The sequence below is a fragment of the Coregonus lavaretus genome, assembly GCF_964263955.1.
Source record: "Coregonus lavaretus genome assembly, contig: HAP1_SCAFFOLD_204, whole genome shotgun sequence".
Taxonomy (NCBI): domain Eukaryota; kingdom Metazoa; phylum Chordata; class Actinopteri; order Salmoniformes; family Salmonidae; genus Coregonus; species Coregonus lavaretus.
Window position 1 is genome coordinate 584,626 of NW_028163741.1, and position 7,870 is coordinate 592,495.

The window sequence follows — 7,870 nt, forward strand, 5'->3', positions numbered from 1 at the left end:
AATAGTAAAGTAGGTGATGGCCTCAGTACAGTAGCTGAATAGTAAAGTAGGTGATGGCCTCAGTACAGTAGCTGAATAGTAAAGTAGGTGATGGCCTCAATACAGTAGCTGAATAGTAAAGTAGGTGATGACCTCAGTACAGTAGCTGAATAGAAATAGTAAAGTAGGTGATGGCCTCAATACAGTAGCTGAATAGTAAAGTAGGTGATGACCTCAGTACAGTAGCTGAATAGTAAAGTAGGTGATGGCCTCAGTACAGTAGCTGAATAGTAAAGTAGGTGATGGCCTCAGTACAGTAGCTGAATAGTAAAGTAGGTGATGGCCTCAGTACAGTAGCTGAATAGTAAAGTAGGTGATGGCCTCAGTACAGTAGCTGAATAGTAAAGTAGGTGATGACCTCAGTACAGTAGCTGAATAGTAAAGTAGGTGATGGCCTCAGTACAGTAGCTGAATAGTAAAGTAGGTGATGACCTCGGTACAGTAGCTGAATAGTAATAGTAAAGTAGGTGATGACCTCAGTACAGTAGCTGAATAGTAATAGTAAAGTAGGTGATGGCCTCAGTACAGTAGCTGAATAGTAAAGTAGGTGATGGCCTCAGTACAGTAGCTGAATAGTAAAGTAGGTGATGGCCTCAGTACAGTAGCTGAATAGTAATAGTAAAGTAGGTGATGGCCTCAGTACAGTAGCTGAATAGTAAAGTAGGTGATGGCCTCAGTACAGTAGCTGAATAGTAAAGTAGGTGATGGCCTCAGTACAGTAGCTGAATAGTAAAGTAGGTGATGGCCTCAATACAGTAGCTGAATAGTAAAGTAGGTGATGGCCTCAGTACAGTAGCTGAATAGTAAAGTAGGTGATGACCTCAGTACAGTAGCTGAATAGTAAAGTAGGTGATGACCTCAGTACAGTAGCTGAATAGTAAAGTAGGTGATGGCCTCAGTACAGTAGCTGAATAGTAAAGTAGGTGATGGCCTCAGTACAGTAGCTGAATAGTAAAGTAGGTGATGGCCTCAGTACAGTAGCTGAATAGTAAAGTAGGTGATGGCCTCAGTACAGTAGCTGAATAGTAAAGTAGGTGCTGACCTCAGTACAGTAGCTGAATAGTAATAGTAAAGTAGGTGATGGCCTCAGTACAGTAGCTGAATAGTAAAGTAGGTGATGACCTCAGTACAGTAGCTGAATAGTAAAGTAGGTGATGACCTCAGTACAGTAGCTGAATAGTAAAGTAGGTGATGACCTCAGTACAGTAGCTGAATAGTAAAGTAGGTGATGGCCTCAGTACAGTAGCTGAATAGTAAAGTAGGTGATGACCTCAGTACAGTAGCTGAATAGTAAAGTAGGTGATGGCCTCAGTACAGTAGCTGAATAGTAAAGTAGGTGATGACCTCAGTACAGTAGCTGAATAGTAATAGTAAAGTAGGTGATGACCTCAGTACAGTAGCTGAATAGTAATAGTAAAGTAGGTGATGGCCTCAGTACAGTAGCTGAATAGTAAAGTAGGTGATGACCTCAGTACAGTAGCTGAATAGTAAAGTAGGTGATGACCTCAGTACAGTAGCTGAATAGTAATAGTAAAGTAGGTGATGGCCTCAGTACAGTAGCTGAATAGTAAAGTAGGTGATGGCCTCAGTACAGTAGCTGAATAGTAATAGTAAAGTAGGTGATGGCCTCAGTACAGTAGCTGAATAGTAAAGTAGGTGATGGCCTCAGTACAGTAGCTGAATAGTAAAGTAGGTGATGGCCTCAGTACAGTAGCTGAATAGTAAAGTAGGTGATGGCCTCAGTACAGTAGCTGAATAGTAATAGTAAAGTAGGTGATGGCCTCAGTACAGTAGCTGAATAGTAAAGTAGGTGATGGCCTCAATACAGTAGCTGAATAGTAAAGTAGGTGATGGCCTCAGTACAGTAGCTGAATAGTAAAGTAGGTGATGACCTCAGTACAGTAGCTGAATAGTAATAGTAAAGTAGGTGATGACCTCAGTACAGTAGATGAATAGTAATAGTAAAGTAGGTGATGACCTCAGTACAGTAGCTGAATAGTAAAGTAGGTGATGGCCTCAGTACAGTAGCTGAATAGTAATAGTAAAGTAGGTGATGACCTCAGTACAGTAGCTGAATAGTAATAGTAAAGTAGGTGATGACCTCAGTACAGTAGCTGAATAGTAAAGTAGGTGATGACCTCAGTACAGTAGCTGAATAGTAATAGTAAAGTAGGTGATGGCCTCAGTACAGTAGCTGAATAGTAAAGTAGGTGATGGCCTCAGTACAGTAGCTGAATAGTAATAGTAAAGTAGGTGATGGCCTCAGTACAGTAGCTGAATAGTAAAGTAGGTGATGGCCTCAGTACAGTAGCTGAATAGTAAAGTAGGTGATGGCCTCAGTACAGTAGCTGAATAGTAAAGTAGGTGATGGCCTCAGTACAGTAGCTGAATAGTAATAGTAAAGTAGGTGATGGCCTCAGTACAGTAGCTGAATAGTAATAGTAAAGTAGGTGATGGCCTCAGTACAGTAGCTGAATAGTAAAGTAGGTGATGGCCTCAGTACAGTAGCTGAATAGTAAAGTAGGTGATGGCCTCAGTACAGTAGCTGAATAGTAAAGTAGGTGATGGCCTCAGTACAGTAGCTGAATAGTAAAGTAGGTGATGGCCTCAGTACAGTAGCTGAATAGTAAAGTAGGTGATGGCCTCAGTACAGTAGCTGAATAGTAAAGTAGGTGATGACCTCAGTACAGTAGCTGAATAGTAAAGTAGGTGATGACCTCAGTACAGTAGCTGAATAGTAAAGTAGGTGATGGCCTCAGTACAGTAGCTGAATAGTAAAGTAGGTGATGGCCTCAGTACAGTAGCTGAATAGTAAAGTAGGTGATGGCCTCAGTACAGTAGCTGAATAGTAAAGTAGGTGATGGCCTCAGTACAGTAGCTGAATAGTAATAGTAAAGTAGGTGATGGCCTCAGTACAGTAGCTGAATAGTAAAGTAGGTGATGGCCTCAGTACAGTAGCTGAATAGTAAAGTAGGTGATGGCCTCAGTACAGTAGCTGAATAGTAAAGTAGGTGAATAGTAAAGTAGGTGATGGCCTCAGTACAGTAGCTGAATAGTAAAGTAGGTGATGGCCTCAGTACAGTAGCTGAATAGTAATAGTAAAGTAGGTGATGGCCTCAGTACAGTAGCTGAATAGTAAAGTAGGTGATGGCCTCAGTACAGTAGCTGAATAGTAATAGTAAAGTAGGTGATGGCCTCAGTACAGTAGCTGAATAGTAAAGTAGGTGATGACCTCAGTACAGTAGATGAATAGTAATAGTAAAGTAGGTGATGACCTCAGTACAGTAGCTGAATAGTAAAGTAGGTGATGGCCTCAGTACAGTAGCTGAATAGTAAAATAGGTGATGGCCTCAGTACAGTAGCTGAATAGTAAAGTAGGTGATGGCCTCAGTACAGTAGCTGAATAGTAAAGTAGGTGATGGCCTCAGTACAGTAGCTGAATAGTAAAGTAGGTGATGGCCTCAGTACAGTAGCTGAATAGTAATAGTAAAGTAGGTGATGGCCTCAGTACAGTAGCTGAATAGTAAAGTAGGTGATGACCTCAGTACAGTAGCTGAATAGTAATAGTAAAGTAGGTGATGGCATCAGTACAGTAGCTGAATAGTAATAGTAAAGTAGGTGATGGCCTCAGTACAGTAGCTGAATAGTAATAGTAAAGTAGGTGATGACCTCAGTACAGTAGCTGAATAGTAATAGTAAAGTAGGTGATGGCCTCAGTACAGTAGCTGAATAGTAAAGTAGGTGATGGCCTCAGTACAGTAGCTGAATAGTAATAGTAAAGTAGGTGATGGCCTCAGTACAGTAGCTGAATAGTAAAGTAGGTGATGACCTCAGTACAGTAGATGAATAGTAATAGTAAAGTAGGTGATGACCTCAGTACAGTAGCTGAATAGTAAAGTAGGTGATGGCCTCAGTACAGTAGCTGAATAGTAAAGTAGGTGATGGCCTCAGTACAGTAGCTGAATAGTAATAGTAAAGTAGGTGATGGCCTCAGTACAGTAGCTGAATAGTAATAGTAAAGTAGGTGATGGCCTCAGTACAGTAGCTGAATAGTAATAGTAAAGTAGGTGATGACCTCAGTACAGTAGCTGAATAGTAAAGTAGGTGATGGCCTCAGTACAGTAGATGAATAGTAAAGTAGGTGATGGCCTCAGTACAGTAGCTGAATAGTAAAGTAGGTGATGGCCTCAGTACAGTAGCTGAATAGTAAAGTAGGTGATGGCCTCAGTACAGTAGCTGAATAGTAAAGTAGGTGATGGCCTCAGTACAGTAGCTGAATAGTAAAGTAGGTGCTGACCTCAGTACAGTAGCTGAATAGTAATAGTAAAGTAGGTGATGGCCTCAGTACAGTAGCTGAATAGTAAAGTAGGTGATGACCTCAGTACAGTAGCTGAATAGTAAAGTAGGTGATGACCTCAGTACAGTAGCTGAATAGTAAAGTAGGTGATGACCTCAGTACAGTAGCTGAATAGTAAAGTAGGTGATGGCCTCAGTACAGTAGCTGAATAGTAAAGTAGGTGATGACCTCAGTACAGTAGCTGAATAGTAAAGTAGGTGATGGCCTCAGTACAGTAGCTGAATAGTAAAGTAGGTGATGACCTCAGTACAGTAGCTGAATAGTAATAGTAAAGTAGGTGATGACCTCAGTACAGTAGCTGAATAGTAATAGTAAAGTAGGTGATGGCCTCAGTACAGTAGCTGAATAGTAAAGTAGGTGATGACCTCAGTACAGTAGCTGAATAGTAAAGTAGGTGATGACCTCAGTACAGTAGCTGAATAGTAATAGTAAAGTAGGTGATGGCCTCAGTACAGTAGCTGAATAGTAAAGTAGGTGATGGCCTCAGTACAGTAGCTGAATAGTAATAGTAAAGTAGGTGATGGCCTCAGTACAGTAGCTGAATAGTAAAGTAGGTGATGGCCTCAGTACAGTAGCTGAATAGTAAAGTAGGTGATGGCCTCAGTACAGTAGCTGAATAGTAAAGTAGGTGATGGCCTCAGTACAGTAGCTGAATAGTAATAGTAAAGTAGGTGATGGCCTCAGTACAGTAGCTGAATAGTAAAGTAGGTGATGGCCTCAATACAGTAGCTGAATAGTAAAGTAGGTGATGGCCTCAGTACAGTAGCTGAATAGTAAAGTAGGTGATGACCTCAGTACAGTAGCTGAATAGTAATAGTAAAGTAGGTGATGACCTCAGTACAGTAGCTGAATAGTAAAGTAGGTGATGGCCTCAGTACAGTAGCTGAATAGTAATAGTAAAGTAGGTGATGACCTCAGTACAGTAGCTGAATAGTAATAGTAAAGTAGGTGATGACCTCAGTACAGTAGCTGAATAGTAATAGTAAAGTAGGTGATGACCTCAGTACAGTAGCTGAATAGTAAAGTAGGTGATGACCTCAGTACAGTAGCTGAATAGTAATAGTAAAGTAGGTGATGGCCTCAGTACAGTAGCTGAATAGTAAAGTAGGTGATGGCCTCAGTACAGTAGCTGAATAGTAATAGTAAAGTAGGTGATGGCCTCAGTACAGTAGCTGAATAGTAAAGTAGGTGATGGCCTCAGTACAGTAGCTGAATAGTAAAGTAGGTGATGGCCTCAGTACAGTAGCTGAATAGTAAAGTAGGTGATGGCCTCAGTACAGTAGCTGAATAGTAATAGTAAAGTAGGTGATGGCCTCAGTACAGTAGCTGAATAGTAATAGTAAAGTAGGTGATGGCCTCAGTACAGTAGCTGAATAGTAATAGTAAAGTAGGTGATGGCCTCAGTACAGTAGCTGAATAGTAAAGTAGGTGATGGCCTCAGTACAGTAGCTGAATAGTAAAGTAGGTGATGGCCTCAGTACAGTAGCTGAATAGTAAAGTAGGTGATGGCCTCAGTACAGTAGCTGAATAGTAAAGTAGGTGATGACCTCAGTACAGTAGCTGAATAGTAAAGTAGGTGATGACCTCAGTACAGTAGCTGAATAGTAAAGTAGGTGATGGCCTCAGTACAGTAGCTGAATAGTAAAGTAGGTGATGGCCTCAGTACAGTAGCTGAATAGTAAAGTAGGTGATGGCCTCAGTACAGTAGCTGAATAGTAATAGTAAAGTAGGTGATGGCCTCAGTACAGTAGCTGAATAGTAAAGTAGGTGATGGCCTCAGTACAGTAGCTGAATAGTAAAGTAGGTGATGGCCTCAGTACAGTAGCTGAATAGTAAAGTAGGTGATGGCCTCAGTACAGTAGCTGAATAGTAAAGTAGGTGATGGCCTCAGTACAGTAGCTGAATAGTAAAGTAGGTGATGGCCTCAGTACAGTAGCTGAATAGTAATAGTAAAGTAGGTGATGGCCTCAGTACAGTAGCTGAATAGTAAAGTAGGTGATGGCCTCAGTACAGTAGCTGAATAGTAATAGTAAAGTAGGTGATGGCCTCAGTACAGTAGCTGAATAGTAAAGTAGGTGATGACCTCAGTACAGTAGATGAATAGTAATAGTAAAGTAGGTGATGACCTCAGTACAGTAGCTGAATAGTAAAGTAGGTGATGGCCTCAGTACAGTAGCTGAATAGTAAAGTAGGTGATGGCCTCAGTACAGTAGCTGAAAAGTAAAGTAGGTGATGGCCTCAGTACAGTAGCTGAATAGTAAAGTAGGTGATGGCCTCAGTACAGTAGCTGAATAGTAAAGTAGGTGATGGCCTCAGTAGAGTAGCTGAATAGTAATAGTAAAGTAGGTGATGGCCTCAGTACAGTAGCTGAATAGTAAAGTAGGTGATGACCTCAGTACAGTAGCTGAATAGTAATAGTAAAGTAGGTGATGGCCTCAGTACAGTAGCTGAATAGTAATAGTAAAGTAGGTGATGGCCTCAGTACAGTAGCTGAATAGTAATAGTAAAGTAGGTGATGACCTCAGTACAGTAGCTGAATAGTAATAGTAAAGTAGGTGATGGCCTCAGTACAGTAGCTGAATAGTAAAGTAGGTGATGGCCTCAGTACAGTAGCTGAATAGTAATAGTAAAGTAGGTGATGGCCTCAGTACAGTATTTGAATAGTAAAGTAGGTGATGACCTCAGTACAGTAGATGAATAGTAATAGTAAAGTAGGTGATGACCTCAGTACAGTAGCTGAATAGTAAAGTAGGTGATGGCCTCAGTACAGTAGCTGAATAGTAAAGTAGGTGATGGCCTCAGTACAGTAGCTGAATAGTAATAGTAAAGTAGGTGATGGCCTCAGTACAGTAGCTGAATAGTAATAGTAAAGTAGGTGATGGCCTCAGTACAGTAGCTGAATAGTAATAGTAAAGTAGGTGATGACCTCAGTACAGTAGCTGAATAGTAAAGTAGGTGATGGCCTCAGTACAGTAGATGAATAGTAAAGTAGGTGATGGCCTCAGTACAGTAGCTGAATAGTAATAGTAAAGTAGGTGATGGCCTCAGTACAGTAGCTGAATAGTAAAGCAGGTGATGGCCTCAGTACAGTAGCTGAATAGTAAAGTAGGTGATGGCCTCAGTACAGTAGCTGAATAGTAAAGTAGGTGATGGCCTCAGTACAGTAGCTGAATAGTAAAGTAGGTGATGGCCTCAGTACAGTAGCTGAATAGTAAAGTAGGTGATGGCCTCAGTACAGTAGCTGAATAGTAAAGTAGGTGATGGCCTCAGTACAGTAGCTGAATAGTAAAGTAGGTGATGGCCTCAGTACAGTAGCTGAATAGTAAAGTAGGTGATGGCCTCAGTACAGTAGCTGAATAGTAAAGCAGGTGATGACCTCAGTACAGTAGCTGAATAGTAAAGCAGGTGATGACCTCAGTACAGTAGCTGAATAGTAATAGTAAAGTAGGTGATGACCTCAGTACAGTAGCTGAA

The 7,870-nt window shown here is 41.1% G+C and overlaps 1 protein-coding gene across 1 annotated transcript in view; it reads right to left on the bottom strand.

Moving 5' to 3' along the window:
• Positions 1-7,870, bottom strand: part of LOC311117816 (phospholipid phosphatase-related protein type 1) — a 76,993-nt gene that overhangs the window by 18,961 nt on the left and 50,162 nt on the right. The window lies entirely within an intron of this gene.